At 37.7% G+C, this 18,017-nt stretch overlaps 1 protein-coding gene across 9 annotated transcripts in view; it reads left to right on the forward strand.

The window, feature by feature from the left end:
• The window catches only part of ANKIB1 (ankyrin repeat and IBR domain containing 1), a 238,061-nt gene that overhangs the window by 112,176 nt on the left and 107,868 nt on the right, over window positions 1-18,017 (forward strand). The window lies entirely within an intron of this gene.

Genomic DNA, 18,017 nt, shown 5'->3' on the forward strand with positions numbered 1-18,017 from the left:
TCTTCTCGATCTTTGCCTCCATTCTTTTTCTGAGGTCCTGGATCATCTTCACTATCATTATAATGAATTCTTTTTCTGGGAGGTTGCCTATCTCCACTTCATTTAGTTGTTTTTCTGGGGTTTTATCTTGTTCCTTCATCTGGTACATAGCCCTCTGCCTTTTTCATCTTGTCTTTCTGTGAATGTGGTTTTTGTTCCACAGGCTGCAGGATTGTAGTTCTTCTTGCTTCTGCTCTCTGCCCTCTGGTATATGAGGCTATCTAAGAGGTTTGTGTAAATTTCCTGATGGGGAGGGACTGTTGGTGGGTAGAGCTGACTGTTGCTCTGGTGGGCCGAGCTCAGTAAAACTTTAATGTACTTGACTGTTGATGGGTGGGGCTGGGTTCCCTCCCTGTTGGTTGTTTGGCCTGAGGCAAGCCAACACTGGAGCCTACCTGGTCTCTTTGGTGGGGCTAATGACAGACTCTGGGAGGGTTCCCGCCAAGGTGTACTTCCCAGAACTTCTGCTGCCAGTGTCCTTGTCCCCATGGTGAGCCACAGCCACCCCCCGCCTCTGCAGGAGACCCTCCAACACTAGCAGGTAGGTCTGGTTCAGTCTCCTGTGGGGTCACTGCTCCTTCCCCTGGGTCCCGATGCACACACTACTTTGTGTGTGCCCTCCAAGAGTGAAGTCTCTGTTTCCCCCAGTCCTGTCAAAGTCCAGCAATCAAATCCCAGTAGGCTTCAAAGTCTGATTCTCTAGGAATTCCTCCTCCCGTTGCCAGACCCCCAGGTTGGGAAGCCTGACGTGGGGCTCAGAACCTTCACTCCAGTGGTGGACTTCTGTGGTATAAGTGTTCTCCAGTCTGTGAGTCACCCACCCAGCAATTATGGGATTTGATTTTACTGTGATTGCACCCCTCCTACCGTCTCATTGTGGCTTCTCCATTGTCTTTGGATGTGGGGTATCTTTTTTGGTGAGTTCCAGTGTCTTCCTGTCGATGATAGTCCAGCATCTAGTTGTGATTCTGGTGTTCTCGCAAGAGGGAGTGAGAGCACGTCCTTCTACTCTGCCATCTTGGTTCCTCTCTCACCTGTTTCTTTCGTGCCCCCCTTGTCTTGAAGCTCCCGCCCCTGCTCCTGGGTCACTCTTGATGTTGTATATCCTAAATTGTTTCTTGGTGTCAGTCTTTATAAGTTCCTAGTCAATATCCATTCTCCTGAGATCATCCAGTTTCCAGTGAAAAGCACCACCTTCTGGATTTTTTTCCTTATTGATTTGTTGCTTCTTTTTGATATGTATATAATCCTTTAGCTTTGTTTGCCAAAAGTATTTTTTTTAAGATTTATTATTTATTTATTTATTTTGGTTGTGTTGGGTCTTTAGTTGCAGCAGGTGGGCTCTTTGTTGCGATGTGCAGGCTTCTCTCTAGTTGTGGCATGTGGGTTTTCTCTATCTAGTTGTAGCACGCAGGCTCCAGGGCTCATTGGCTCTGTAGTTGGGGCACGTGGGCTTAGTTGCCCTGTGGCATGTGGGATCTTAGTTCCCTGACCAGGGATTGAACCCATGTCCCCTGCATTGTAAGGCACATTCTTTACCACTGGACCACCAGGGAAGTCCCTGCCAATATGTTTTGTCAGTCTGTCTTTTGTTGTTTGTCTTAGTTTATGGTATCATTGGCCATACATTTTCTTTTGGTACTTCATATTATCATTTATGTCTATCTTTTTCCCTATGGCTTCCAGTGTTCTTGTCTTGTGAATATCTCTATTCTCCTGGGTATACCAACTTTTTTCTAAATATTCTTCTAACTTTGTATTGTCTTTCCTATCAATCAGAAATCATATTTAGTTGCTCTAGAAATCCAAAAAAGAGTGGTTAGAAACAAATGGTGGGGGGGGGGCATTATCTTTAAGTATAGTCGTCCTTCTATATCTGCAGGGGATTGGTTCCAGGACCCCATGCAGATGCCAAAATCTGTGGATGCTCAAGTCCATTACATTCAGCCCGCCATATCTGCTGGTTTCTCATCCATGGATATGGAGGGCCACTGTAATGAGAAATTAGAGGGAGGACTTCCAGGGCTGTTTTCGTGGTCCCATTGGCCTATCAGGAATGCAGGTTCATTTGTCTTTCTTTCCAGTCATCCATAACAGGTGCTTGTCACCTTTTAGTCCCAGGATGGCATTCCAATCTGAGCAGCAACTTCTTTCTATTTTTTCTTTCATCATCCATGGCTCTGCTTGTTTTAATTGAGAATCAAATCCAGTTTGGTAACTGTAACCTCTGAGGATGAGACCAAGAGAAAACAGGTCCCCCATTGGTAGCAAGTAGTTGTGAAATATTTTTTCTGTTCTTTGAAAAAAATAACGCTGATTTTGCTTTTTGTGTCGTAGTAAATGTGTGTGCTGAATAAAGCCCCAGAATCTTTTTCTTTAATCTATTAGGCAGCCAGGTGTTTTTGTCCCTCAGTTATTTACAAGCAAACAGGGAAATAAACATGATTATATTCTCAAATTGGAAACTATTGTTGTTGAGAACACAGGACTTTATCATCATGCTCAAAAAATAATATTAATTAAAGGTGTTTTATGTGCCAGTAACTGTGGTAAACAGTGGATATAAAACTGAAAGTGGTATGATCCTATCCTCAAGTTTACCACATAATTAAGGAAGCAGGTTAAACATTTCATTATAGTATTAGATGGTAAGTTAGGGAGGCAGGACATCTAACTGTTAGCTGAAGGTTGGAGAACTATGATCTGGGACTTTGATAGAGAAAATGGCTTATAAACTGAGGCCTGGATGACTAGTAGAAGTTAGCCTATTGAGGAGGAGCTTATAGGGACATGGGAAGAACATTCCTGGAGCTTGAGTAGTACCTACTCAGAGGTAAGTCTGAGTTATAAGAGAGAAATTCTTGTCTTGTCAGGAACTTTTCCTTAACTGCTTAAGGGCTGGAAGCCTTGGAAGGTTTTAAAATGGAATTGGACAAAATCAGATTTGTCTTAAGCTAGTTGGGGGGTGATGTGCTTTGGGGGCTGGAATCTGGAAGCAAGGGTACCTATTAGGTAGGAAGTTTATCTGATATATTAAAATCTATTCCATATTAGTTAAGTAAATATTTATTGAACACCTAAGTGAATATAATGTGGAGGAATACAGAGATAATATAAAACAAAGGTCCTGTTCTCAAGGAGTTTGTATTTTAAAATAACTGAAGACTAGATATCAACAGTATGAGGCAGTATACTAATATTACGGCTTCTATCCTATATGCGGGCAAGTAAGGACTAGAATTAAAACTTGAACCCACACAGAACTACAACAAATAATTCTAAAATTTATATGGAACCACAAAAGACCCAGAATTGCCAAAGCAATCCTGAGAAGAAAGAATAAAGTTAGAGGTAAAACCCTCACAGATTTCAGACTATACTACAAAGCTACAGTAATCAAAGGAGTATGATACTGGTACAAAAACACACAGATCAATGGAACGTAATAGCTCAGAAGTAAACCCATGTATTTACAGTCAAACAACAGACAATCTGATCAAAAAATGGACAGAAGACTTGAGTAGACATCGCTAATTATTAGAGAAATGCAAATCAGAACAACAATGAGGTATCAACTCACACCTCTTGGAATGGCTATCTTCAAAAAGTCTACAAGTAATAAATGTTGGAGAGGATGTGGAGAAAAGGGAACCCTTGTTCCTCAAAAAACTAAAAACAGAACTATCATATGATCCAGTAATTCCACTGCTGGGGATATATCCTTAAAAAATGAAAACACTGGGGCTTCCCTGGTGGCGCAGTGGTTAAGAATCCGCCTGCCAATGCAGGAGACACGGGTTTGAGCCCTGGTCCGGGAAGATCCCACATGCCACAGAGCAACTAAGCCCATGTGCCACAACTACTGAGCCTGTGCTCTAGAGCCTGCAAGCCACAACTACTGAGCCCACGTGCCACAACTGCTGAAGCCTGCACGCCTAGAGCCTGTGCTCGGCAACCAGAGAAGCCACCGCAACGAGAAGCCTGTGCACCGCAATGAAGAGTAGCCCCTGCTTGCCACAACTAGAGAAAAGCCCGCGTGCAGCAACGAAGACCCAACGCAGCCAAAAATAAATAAATAAAACAAATAAAAAAAAATGAAAACACTAATTTGAAAAGGTACATGCACTCCAGTGTTCATAGCAGCAATATTTACAATAGCCAAGACATGGAAGTAACTCAAGTGCCCATCAACAGACAAATGGCTTAAGAAGATGTAGTGTGTATATATGTATATATACACACAATGGAATGTTACTCAGCCGTAAAAAAGAATGAAATACTGCCATTTGCAGCAACATGGACCTAGAGAATATTATGCTTAGTGAAATAAGCCAGACAGAGAAAGACAAATGCTATATATCACTTATATGTGGAATCTAAAAAATAATACAAATAAATGTGTATGCAAAACAGAAACAGACTAACAGACATAGAAAACAAACTAATGGTTGCCAAAAGGGGAGAGGGAAGTGAGGAGGGACAGATTAGGGTATGGGATTAACAGATTAAAAACTACTATGTATAAAATAGATAAGCAGCAAGGATTTAATGTATAGCACAGGAAAGTATACTTATTATCTTGTAATAACCTATAATGGAATATAATCTGAAAAAATATTGAATTTTTATGCTGTACACCTGAAATTAACACAATATTGTAAATCAACTATATTTCAATTAAAAAATTTTTTAATAAAAGCCCTTTAACAGATCTTACAAAACACACATACACGCACACACACACAAACAAAACCTTGAATCCTGCAGATCTTTGTGACTCCTAAGTCCATATTCTTTCCATGTATACTAGGCTGCCTTCAATAGCACTACCTTACCTTATTTAATCATCAGTATGTTGCTTATCAATTACTTCTGAATCCTTGTGAAATAAGATTAGAGTACAATTAAAATTGTTTTTAGTTTGGGACACAAAGTATCAAAGGAGCTCCACTCTGGCTTTCTCTAGGCAGTCTCTGTGTTGGATGGAGTATAACCAGGAAGATACATGTTGGTCAGAAAAATTGCCACATTACCTGAATGACACTGTTGTTGTAAACTGTCTTGAGATTAGTTTCTGGGAAACTTAGTACTGAACTGATATGACAGTGGAGGACAAGACTCTGGCATTGCATGCCATTTCACTAGATAGCTGAATAGCATTCTTATTAATGTTAGGGATCATTTTTTCCCACAGTTAATATATAGATCAAGGAATGAGGAAAGGGCACACACTATTGCCAATAAATAAATAAATAAATAAAGTGATGGAATTTGATGTTATATTTATTTTTATTCCCAGAAAGCAGTTGTAAAGATAAAATGATTCTGTCCTTCAGTCTTTCTAACACCTTACTTTATTTAAATCTAATAAACTGGCTATTTTGACTCAGGCCAGATAGGGTTGGCTGAAGATAATAATTTTATCTTTTAGTGTCTCTCTACTTTTGTAAGAATGTGCTTGTCATGTGATCTCTCCAGGCCTTAATTTTCTCATGTGTAAATTGATGCCCTTGGAGAAATAATCTTCTGAAGGGTTTTTCTTGCTGTGAAATGTGACTTGACATAGCATCCACAGAATTACTTTAAAAGTTAGAATATGATATTCTGATTGGAAAGACATTACCTGTTCTATAGAATAGGGAGGACTAGAAAGGAAGGATAAAGGTTGTGCTGGTAACTTGGTATGATAGAATGTAGAAAAACAAGGAAACTTAGAGGGAGGGGGTACCTCTGATTTTTTTTTTTAACTATTCAAAAATTCTGAATGTGGGTTAAATGCCAGTTACATAAGACAGTCAAAAGTGAAACATAATAAAGTTCCTATGTTCAAGAATTTTATAGTCTAGTAGCCTTTTTCAACTGACATTCCTTGAGAGAATTGAGTCTTAATGTTCTAAGCTAGAGGTTCTCAAAGTTTAGCATGTAGCAGTCACTGGGAGAGCTTGTGAATGCAGATTGCTGGGCCCCAGCCCCAAAGTTTCTGATCTAGTAAGTCTGGGGTGGAACCTGAGAGTTTGCTTTTCTAACAAGTTCCCAGGTGCTGCTGGTATTGCTGGCATCTAGTCTATGAAATTAACTTATTTCTCTCTTATGCCTCTAGAATGGTACTGTTTGTATACAAGTATTGGGAGAATTTAAAAAATAGTTCCTAATTGAAAATCATTTCCTGTGTTCAGAGTTCTCTAGATAAGGAGCTCTAACAGGGGACATAATAAAATGAATGAAATTAACTATAATTCCAAACCTTATCTCATAAGAGAAGGTAAAAACAAAATTGCATGTATGTAGGAAGATTAGCAGTCAGGTATAGGATGGATTGGAGTGGGAAAAAATAGTTCCAGTCCATTTACACAGGAGCTTCTCTCATTCACTTGCTATCTAGAATATAATTTAAAAGAGACCTATCGGGACTTCCCTGGTGGTGCAGTGGTTAAGAATCCTCCTGCCAATGCAGGGGACACGGGTTTGAACCCTGGTCCGGGAAGATCCCACATGCTGCAAGGCAACTAAGCCCGTGTCCCAAAACTACTGAGCCTGCGCTCTAGAGCCCGCAAGCCACAACTACTAAAGCCCGCGTGCCACAATTACTGAGCCTGTGCTCTAGAGCCCGTGAGCCATAACTACCGAGCCCATGTGCCACAACTACTGAAGCCTGCGTGCCTAGAACTCGTGCTCCATAACAAGACAAGCCACTGCAATGAGGAGCCCATGCATCGCAACGAAGAGTAGACCCCACTTGCTGCAACTAGAGAAAGCCCGCGTGCGGCACCGAAGACCCAACACAACCAAAAATAAAAAAATGTTTTAAATTAAAGAGATCTCTCTTCATGTGGAATTTTGTGCCCTTAAACCCAGGTAGCATCAACCACAAATCAATGATCTGTTTTAAATATAGCATGTACCATAGCTTCCTCCATGATGCCTCTCACCACCTTCCTTTTCCTTATTCATACCCTTTACTCCTTGGTGTAGTTTGTTTATACTTCTTTCTCCTTAATTGGATTTTTGGCTTCTCATTTTTTTGTATGCTATTTAATGTGTTTATACTAAATAATTTGTAATTCAGTAGTCTAGAGTAGATAGGCAGGAAGGAAATCTCAGCATTTTAAAATTGGAAAAATACGGGTGGAAAACATCAGTGGGTTTATATTTTAATATTAAATTGTTTATACAAAAAATATACAATCTGTACATTGTCAGTTTCTAAACTGCATCTCCAGTCCAAACTTCTCTCTTCAGCTTCAGACTTACATATCCTTTTGCCTACCTGACATCTCATAGGCCTGTCAAATGTAACATGTTCAAATATAAGCAGATCTCCTCCCTTTCCACTCACACCTCACCTCTTGCAATCTTCCCCTCTTAGTAATAACTTCATTCTTCCTGGTGTTCAGGCCAAGAACCCTGGAGTCATTCTTGTCTTTTCCTTCCCTCTTCATCCCTACTTCCAATCTGGCAGCAAATTCTGTCTGTCCTTACCTTTAGAATAAATCCAGAATCTGGTAAGTATGCACTACCTTCACTGCTACCTCCCAAGTCCAAGCTACCATCATCTTTTACTTGGATCACTGCAGCTGCTTCCTAAATAGTCTCCCTGCTTCTAACCTTTCCGCGATCCCTATTAGTCTTCTTAGACAGCCAGCCAGGGTGATACTGTTAAATGCAAGTCAGGTCATTTCATTCCTTTCCCAAAAACCCTCTCGTGGCTTCCTTTTTCACCCAAAGTAAAAGCCTCATGATTTACAGTGACCCTTCAAGACCGTAAACAGTGTGCCTGCCCCCATTGTATCCCTTGACTTCATATCCTACCACTTTCTTCCTCACTCTACACTACAGTAACACTGGCCTCCTTGTTCCTTGAACACATAGGGCATGCTTCTTTTCACTGGCTGTTTCCTCTGCCTGGAATACACTTGTCCCTAGATAACACATGGCTCACTACTTCACCTACTTTACTCACATATCACCCTCTCTAATTATCCTATGAAAAATTACTGTGTCCCCAAATTCTATACCCTTCCTGGCTTTATTATTATTTTTTCAATAACACCTTACACTTTTTTTTTAATAGATTTATTTATTTTTATTGATTGATTGATTGATTGATTGCTATGTTGGGTCTTCGTTTCTATGCTAGGGCTTTCTCTAGTTGTGGCAAGCGGGGGCCACTCTTCATCGCGGTGCGCGGGCCTCTCACTATCGTGACCTCTCTTGTAGCGGAGCACAGGCTCCAGACACGCAGGCTCAGTAGTTGTGGCTCACGGGCTTAGTTGCTCCGCGGCATGTGGGATCTTCCCGGACCAGGGCCCGAACCCGTGTCCCCTGCATTAGCAGGCAGATTCTCAACCACTGCGCCACCAGGGAAGCCCCAACACCTTACACTATTGAATACAGAGTGTGAACTCCATGGGGACAGGGATTTTAGTTTATTTTGTTCCTGCTGTATTCCCCTACATGCCTGGCACGTGGTCGGTGCTCAATAAATATTTGTTTCATGAATTTATTATTTTATCTGCTTATTTTTCTTACTCTCTGAGAAACGCACCTGACAATCATGTGCTTCTAGCATAGGCTACTCATCATTGACTCCCAACCCTTATTTTTCTGCTTCTCCCTTTTCTAAAAATGATATATTCTATGCCTCTCTTTTTTCAATTTGAAATTACTTTTTGATTGATTTTTATTGCCACATACTTCCCTGGCATACATTGTAATTCCTAAGTCTGTGTATTCTTTTGGGAAATAAGCATCTTTTAATCTTCTGTAAAGTGTATGAATTTTTAATTGCTGTCATTGAATGTGGGGTTTCCTAACAGTCACAGTTATATTTTGGTATGCAACTTGCTTTTAGATGATTCTGTATCATGATTTATAACTTTATACCATAGATTCTTTTATATTCTCCGAAAAAGGTCAATACCTATTCCTCCTTGTAAACCTGGATTGAGAGTACTTGGTCCTTATTTGAGCATTTTGTAGGTTTTAGTGTTTTTGTGTAGCCAGTGCTTATTAACTACCTTAATTGGAGCAGTTAGGTCCCATAGAGGTACCTTGCTCTCTTACTCATTTTCTCTCAGCCCAACAAGACGTGAATTGTATGTATTTGCTATGGAAGTCAAAAACTTTGGGTTTTTCATTTCAGGTATTGTGCCTATCAGATCATGTTTTGAATCATGTCCTAACTTTCCAATTTTAAAAAGTGTCACTGAGCACTTATGTTCATCGTGTTGCCATTTCTTCAGGATGCCGGGAAGCATTGGTGGCTCAAATGTCAATTCTTCATATCTTTTTTTAGGTGTTAAAGGTTGTTATATTCCTGTGCCCTTCGTTACTTCATTAAAGTATATGGAATATAAAGTGAATTCAGAAACATTAAGTCAGATACATAGGATTCAAGTTCTTTTTTCTGCTCTTGAAGAGTTTCCAGTCTCAGACTTGGTCTTTGGCTTGCACAGCAGACAGTAGACATGAGGAAGCCCTTAACCTTTATTTTGTTGCTATGGCAATGGAATGTATTTAATGCTAAGATTCAATATCAATAGCTAAAGATATATAAAGTATAAATGGATTCTTTCTTCCAGATGCAAACCAGGACTTGAATGTCAACATGTGTAATAATGGTAGGGACTTTGCTGAGAAAACAGATACTGCCACATGGCTTAAGACCTCCTGTGAGGGAAAAAACATAGGTTCAAAGATATATATAAGTTTATCCATTCTAGTGGATAAATTAGAACCAACTTAATATAAAACAATAGAGATAGGACTAAATTATTATCTGTATGTCATTAAAATTATGTGTTCATCAAATGGGGAAAGGCTCATGATAAAACTTAAGTACAAAAGAAAAAATTCCAACTTTATTATACAGTATGATTCAGTTCTACACCTAAAAGAAGGCTCTCTGCGGATAGAAGGAAAATATGCCAGCATGTTAACAGTAATTATTACAAGGTTTGAGGATAATAGTGATCTTTTAATTTTCTTCTTTATACTTTATATATTTTCCAATTTTTACTCTCTGTATATAATTTTATTAAGCATTTTCAAAAGAAGGAAAAAAGTTTTTGGAACTAGATATAGCTGTGTGATTCTAGGCAAGTTAGTAATAACGATGATGATGACTACATTATACTGAGTACCTACTATTTAGCAAATATTGAATGTATTTTATATGTTTTGTCACCCTATTTTATAATAGCCCAGCAATGGAGGCTTAATTATCTACTTTTACATATGGGGAAAAAGTCTCAAAAATTTTAAGTAGCTGTAAGCTAGTAAGTGTCAGAGCCAGGATTTGTCTTCAGAGTTTTCTAAATGTACCATAAGGCCTTCCCAAAATAAGTTCCCAAAGCCTATCTTTCTTAACTATAAAATGCAGGTAGGATTGTAGTGCAGATCAAATGACAGAAGGTACATAAACCATAAGACTAAGTTTTTTTTATGAGCTTCTCCTTATAGATCTAGGCTTCTGGCCTTTTTTCAGTCCACTTCTGTACATGTATTGTTCAAGCTGTTGTTAAATGTTTTCATTAACAGGATTATCTGAAATTCAACTCTATAATATTAAACCTATAAGTTACATTTTTTCAAAGAAGAGCAAAGTGAATTCATCAATTGGAATTTTGTTCTTTTATAGTTTTTATGTTTATATAGTACAATTTTGCAGTCATTTTTGGAAGTTCCATTTTCATGAGGGTCAATGATAATATACTTTGTTAAAAGGGATAAAGCTTACGTTTCTCACCTTCTTTAAAAAATGTTTGTCGAGTGAGGTTTGGAAGGACTTCTGTTCCTTCCCTGAGTTCTGAACCAATTGAGAGGTTAAAACAGTAAGTATATCCAGTTTTTTCTCTCCAGATTTGCCTATATCCCTGGGGTAGATAAAGGTCAGGAATATTATACCAGTTGGGCTCCTTGCAAATGGAAGAAAGCATTAGGAAGAAAGAGGAAGTTTAAGTTTCATACTTTTCTTAATTTGTCTAGAAGTTTCGAAGTTAGTGTAAAAAGGCTGGTGAAATGCCTAAGTATGATGAAAAATTGAGTCCTAGCTGATAGCTCTTCTTACAGTCAACAATATAGACGTATTAGATATAGATTGTTTACTCTGATATTCAGTTACTCTGTTGCTTGTGGGTACAGTAAACACCTCCCAGAACATCCAGGGTAAGTATGATTTCAAGTATTATATTTGGGCTCTACATTGTTCTACCTGACTATCTTAAGTTTGGATTTGGAAAATATGGGCACTCTCATCTGCGAGAAATACAGAGTATAAAATTTACCCACAAGTTTACATTTTGATTGGATTAAAAAAAAAAAAAAGCCCTTTCTTTAGATTTTTTGACATGTTTTAGCTACTATATAGTATTCCATTGTATGATTAACCACCATTTATTTTATCTGTTCTACTAATGAATGGCTAGATTATTCCATATTTTTAAAAAACCAACTTCGAGGTCGTGGTTTTTCTGGAAGAGAATGGGAGGGAAATGATTGTAGCAGAGGGAAAAGCTGATTATGTAGTATATCTTTTAAAAATATAGAGATTTGGAACAATTATGGGGGAAAAGACAATGACATTATATACATGAAATAAACTAATGTTAACAGTGTCTTGTTTAAAATAGCTTTGCTTATCCTAGTTATGAAGATGTTCCCCCATAGTTTTGTTCTGAAAGTACTGTTGTTTTGCCTTTCACATTTAGATTTGCAGTTCACCTGGAATTTGACTTTTGTTTGGGGTTTTAGGTAGTGTTCAAGATTCTTTTTTTTTCCATGTGGATATAATTGACCAAGCATTTATTGAGAAGACCATCCTTTAAGAAGGAGATTTTGTAATGTGGAAAATAATGAGCATGTTTGCATGTTGATGGGTGATCTAGGCCTAGACCATCCCTTGATTCCGGGGAACTGATGGCATAGGAATGGGATAAGGTATATGAAAGAGTGTAGTTTTTGAAAAGGAAGGAAATGTTTTTGAAAAGGAAGGGATCCATCGCATAAATAGATCATTTGCCTTTGCTTTGAAAGGGATGTACTTTCTTTCTAACAGGAAGAAAAGAGAAAAATGAATGCAAGTTGGTTTATAAGCTTGACTGTGAGAAGATGAAGGAATTCCTTCTGTGTGCTTCTTCTGTTTTTTTCATGAGATGAGGGTAGGTCCTGAGAGGATAGGTCTTAGCAGGGAAGGGTTGTGGAGGATTGAGGAGAAATGATAAGTATGAAAGCCCAGTTCACTCATGCTTTCTTTCTCTCTTATACCTTCAAATTCTGTAAGAGAGAGAATTTGGTTAAATTAGTCACTATCTAGTATAGAACCTTCTTTTGGGTAGAATTCTTGAACCAGATCTTGTAATAGGCTATTGGCTTGCTAGAAGTTTCACTTTGGGTCAGATGTTCATCCTTAGTACAGATAGCTATGGGCCAGTGGTAATGGGGGAAACACATGATACAAAACACGGTGACTTACACATTCTGTCTTTGTTCAGAAGGAAACACTTCTTTCTTGGTCCCTCCAACAAAAGTCCTAGAATTAAGTCAGTGCTCCAGTTTACGTGACAGGAACCATTCACTGTGGATACCTGAATAGAAAACACTGATTAGCCAGATTTGGGCCTTATGCTTACCACTAGAGTGGAGCCAGCCCTATCTAAACCATGTCCTGATTGTGGTGGAATTTTTCTTCAGAAAAATTGGATTGCCCTTGCCAGAGGAGGGTGGAACAGCTGCTACATAATAAAAATAAATTGGAATATAATGGAGGAAAACATTTGTAGACCCCTGATCTTTAAAGAAGTATGACTGCCTTGTAAAATCAGCAAGTTAAGAAATCATGTTGTAAAAGGCTTTATTTAATCTTCTTTTAGAATTTGTCTTTACTGTTAATCAGTGTCCTTTGACTTAATAGCAACACCACCACAATGCACAATGGGTATTTCCTTTCGGCTTACATCTCTTCCTTACGTTTTTGTTTAGTACCTGTGGTTCAAGGGATTTAAGGGAGAAATACCCTTTGTTATTAGAACAGCTTGTGGTAGGGTGTTTGGGGAGAATCTTACTCTAAAGTATAAAATACTCATCACGAGAAGACACTTTCGCAGACATGGCAATGGACCACACAGTGTTTACCACACTTTTCTTGATGTTTGACTTTAAGCACAAACAACATTAGAAATTGTATATTTCATCTTGTAATACAATTATATATTATGCAGTGCCTGTAGGATAGGTTCACTTTCTTCTGAAATCTCTTTTGTAATAGCATGTCTTACCCTGTTTTTTAGATTGAATCAGTGGGACATCATTGAGGGACAGGAAAATAATAAAATGTCCCCAGATTCTAAACCAATTTTCTTATTAGGTTGAGGGCTGTTACTTAGCAGTAGAAGAGTTTGGCTATCATCAGATCAGCCTATGATTCTGAAATGGTCTTTCACTTAGAAAAAAAGAAGTAGAACCTAGTAGAAAAATTAATGTCCTATTAATTCTCCTATGTTTTCTTTTTCTTAGAGTTTTATGGTTTTTAGTTTTACCTTTAGATCCATAAACCATTTTTAGTTAATTTTGTGTAGGTTGTCCTTTGCACCTTAGGTCATGGTTCTGTTCTGTTCTTTCCTTTTTGCATATGGATGTCTAGTTGTTCCAACACCATTTGCTTTTAAAAAACACACTCTCTTTTCTCTATTGAAATGCTTTTGCACCTTTCTCAGAAATGAATTGACCATATTTGTATGGATGTATTTCTGGAGTCTGTTTTTTGTTCCATGTATCTCTGTATCTGTTTCTTTGCCAGTACCACACTGTTTTAATTATTGAAGCTTTAGGGTAAGTCTTAAAATCAATTAATATTTTTCCTCAAACGTTTTCTTCTTTTAAAAATTGTTTTTAATTATCTAGTTCCTTTACCTTCCCATTTAAAATTTAGAATAAGCTTGTCTATATCTATAAAAATTCCTGGGCTTCCCTGGTGGTGCAGTGGTTGAGAGCCTGCCTGCTAATGCAGGGGACACGGGTTCGAGCCCTGGTTTGGGAAGATCCCACATGCCGCCGAGCAGCTGCGCCCGTGCACCACAGCTGCTGAGCCTGCGCGTCTGGAGCCTGTGCTCCGCAACGAGAGGCCGCGATAGTGAGAGGCACGCGCACCGTGATGAAGAGTGGCCCCGCTTGCCGCAGCTGGAGAGAGCCCTCACACAGAAACGAAGATCCAACACAACCAAAAATAAATAAATAAATAAATAAATTTAAAATATGGAGGGAAAAAAATCATTAAAAAAACATGACTTGATGTTTAAAAAAAAAAAAAAATTCCTGTTAGGATTTTGATTGTGATTGCATTAACTCTATAAATCAATTTGAGGAGAATTGACATCTCTAACTATGTTAAGTATACAAAAGTTTTTTTTCCATTCTTTTTTTTTTAAATTTATTTATTTATTTGTTTATTTTTGGCTGTGTTGGGTCTTCGTTTCTGTGCAAGGGCCTTCTCTAGTTGCGGCAAGCGGGGGCCACTCTTCATCGCGGTGCACGGGCCTCTCACTATCGCGGCCTCTCTTGTTGCGGAGCACAGGCTCCAGATGCGCAGGCTCAGTAGTTGTGGCTCACGGGCCTAGTTGCTCCGCGGCATGTGGGATCTTCCCAGACCAGGGCTTGAACCCGTGTCCCCTGCATTGGCAGGCTGATTCTCAACCACTGTGCCACCAGGGAAGCCCTACAAAAGTTTTTTAAAAGACTATTTAATATCTTCATAGAGATGAGATGTTACATCCATGATCCAAAAATAGGACACTATAGGAAAAAGAACAACCAGATGACAAGAAAGAGCTATGGAAATTAAAACGTGATAGCTGAAATTTAAATACAGTAGAATAGTTGGAAGATAAATTTAAGATTAGAAAACTAGAGGATATAGCTAGGAGATCCATTATGCAAATAATAGGAATTCTGGAAAGGGAGAACAGAGAAATGAAGAGGCAGAGATAATCAAATAATTTGTCCTAGAACTGAATGCAGATAGATCTCCATTTTGTAAAAATGAATTTTATTCATTATTCTCCACTTTGGAAAAATGAACTTTATAGAAACAGAAAATAGAATGGTGGTTGCCAGGAGCTGGAGAGAGGGAGAAATGGGGAGTTATTGTTTAATGGGGACAGACTTTCAGTTTGGGAAAAGTGAAAAAGGTCTGGAGATGGATATTGGTGATGTTTACACAGCAATGTGAATGTACTTTGTAAATTTTATGTCAAAATTTTATGTTAAAGTCAAAAAGAACAAGAGAGGAGACAACAGCAGATGAAAGACTTCAAAACAGTTTTGAAAGCTAGAGAGCAAATACACAAAAGGCAACTGATTTAGCGAAACTAAACTGATTAAGCAAAGTCCAAACCTAATTCTACAATTGTGAAAGGAAAAAAAAAAAAAAAGACTGATTAGTGCTAAAGAAACCCAAAAAAGCACAGGAATTGGAGGCACAGGTAGCTGTGAATGAAGAAGTAAGGGATGTGGCTAAAAACAGCAGAGATTGAAAAATTTTATATGGAGTAAAATTGTCCAGATCTTGTGCCTTCTTCTATGCAGCTGAGTTCCTCTTCTGTCTGGAAGAAAACAGGATGTATATTATCTGAACAAAGTGTGCCAAAAGCACAGGGACAGACAGCTGAGGGTGATATATCTATCATTCTCGAAATGGGATTAGGTGGAAGTATACATATTAACTGGTGAGACCTATCCCAGCTTCCTTCTTCCATTTAGCCTAAAAGAATAGACCTAAATATTCTGCAGTTGGGGTCCACGATGAAACCACTCAGCCGGTTTTATGGTACAGTGGAGTCTGCTGGTTGCCAAGCCCTGCTATTGTAAATAATGCCAAAATAAGCATCAGTGTACAAGTCTCTTTGAATACCTGTTAGGAGTTATCCTAGGACAATATCTGTTAATTTTTTTAACCCACAGTAAGAAGTAACATTATATATCATAACCTGGTACAAACACACACATACATGTTGTATGTGTTTGTATGTGTATATATTTATTTATTGAAACAAAAGTTCCACAGAACTACCCTTAGTACATAAATACACTCTGATATCTTTAGCTTATTAAAAGAAATAAGTTGGCCTTGTTATACCTCATTTAAATATAAAAGTAAATATATATATATATTATATAAGAATATATATAGATGACTATATATAGAAGTAGGTTTTCTAGGTCTATGATATAGTCATCTTCACCATGAACAAATATTTTAAAATTATGAAATCCTTGTATCAATTTATAATTCCCACCAGTAATATATAAACATTTCGATTTGTTTCCAGACTCCTTTACCAGTCTAATAAGTAGAAATGGCATCTGTGACAGGCACTGTATGTATGCTGACCCAGTCTTTATTTCTAAATCTTTTCTTTCTTCCTGTCTCAAGTATGGAAACCGTAAAAGGTCAAAACTCTATTCTCCAGCTCTCCTTGAAGATAGCTATGTGATCCAGTTCTGGCTACTGAGACATACCAAGCTTGCAGTCTGGAGCTGTCGCAGCCATTTTATGACCAGGAGAATGAAAACTACAAGCTAAGAATGGCACAGTATAAAATTTGGGGAGCTGAGGACATTGGTGACATTATGTAGTTTATAGTTTATATAAGAGCTTTGGATTATCTCCTTCTGGATTTGTAGTTATGTGATAAAAATAAACCTTTATCTGTTTAAGCCATGTTTATAGGTTTTTGGGTTTACTCCTCTGAATTGCTGGTCCATTCCTATAATAGTTAGCTTGCACTAAATTATGCTATAGAAACAAATCACCACAAAATTTAAGTGATTTATAACAACAAACATTTTTTTAATTTTTATTTTCCTTTTACATATTCTTTATTATTACTCAACTGAGGCCTAAAACAGCTGTTAACAAAATGTGTTGCTTTGTCTACAGAATACTCTGATTTGTTCTGTAGAAAATTCAGGCAATTTTATATCATTATTTTATTTTATTTTATTTTTTTAACTTATCATTGTTAGCATAATTTAATAGTTTCATATCAGTACGAAGGATACTTGTTTACTATTTTTTTTAATCCGTTCACTCAGTCCCATGTAAGTAATTTTTTTTTTTCCATCTTGATCTTTTGTTAGCACTTCTATGAATTCATCAGTTTTCCAGTTTTCTAAAAATGCTTATTCATTCAGTTCAGCAGTATAGTCAGTTACCAGAAACTTGTACTTGTCAGAGTCTTTTCCGTGAATTCCTTGAAGATGAAACCCTTTTATAGGAACATTTTTCCGAAAGCATCAGAGTACACCCAGAACTGTCTGTAAATGACAAAAGACTTAAAAATGACCGTGGTTAAAGATTTGATGAAACTTCATAATAATGCAATTGACAAGGAAATTTAGTTATTTCTGAGATACACATTTTAAAGTAATAACTAGAATTATGACTTATAGCATTATACCAGAACATATAACATTTTTAGAAATTTCATGTATGTCTGAAACATTTATATTAACATATTTCCATACAAATAACCAAAAAAAAGTTTAGTATTAACTTGTTTTTTTTGTTTTGTTTTGTTTTTTTTATAATGCAGGTTCTTATTAGTCATCAATTTTATACACATCAGTGTATACATGTCAATCCCAATCGCCCAATTCAGCACACCACCATCCCCACCCCACCACGGTTTTCCCCCCTTGGTGTCCATACGTTCTCTACATCTGTGTCTCAACTTCTGCCCTGCAAACCGGTTCATCTGTACCATTTTTCTAGGTTCCACATACATGCATTAATATACAATATTTGTTTTTCTCTTTCTGACTTACTTCACTCTGTATGACAGTCTTTAGGTCCATCCACGTCTCAACAAATGACTCAATTTCATTCCTTTTTATGGCTGAGTAATATTGCATTGTATATATGTACCACATCTTCTTTATCCATTTGTGTGTTGATGGGCATTTAGGTTGCTTCCATGACCTGG

This window comes from Balaenoptera acutorostrata, chromosome 7 (genome assembly GCF_949987535.1).
Source record: "Balaenoptera acutorostrata chromosome 7, mBalAcu1.1, whole genome shotgun sequence".
In the NCBI taxonomy this organism is placed as follows: domain Eukaryota; kingdom Metazoa; phylum Chordata; class Mammalia; order Artiodactyla; family Balaenopteridae; genus Balaenoptera; species Balaenoptera acutorostrata.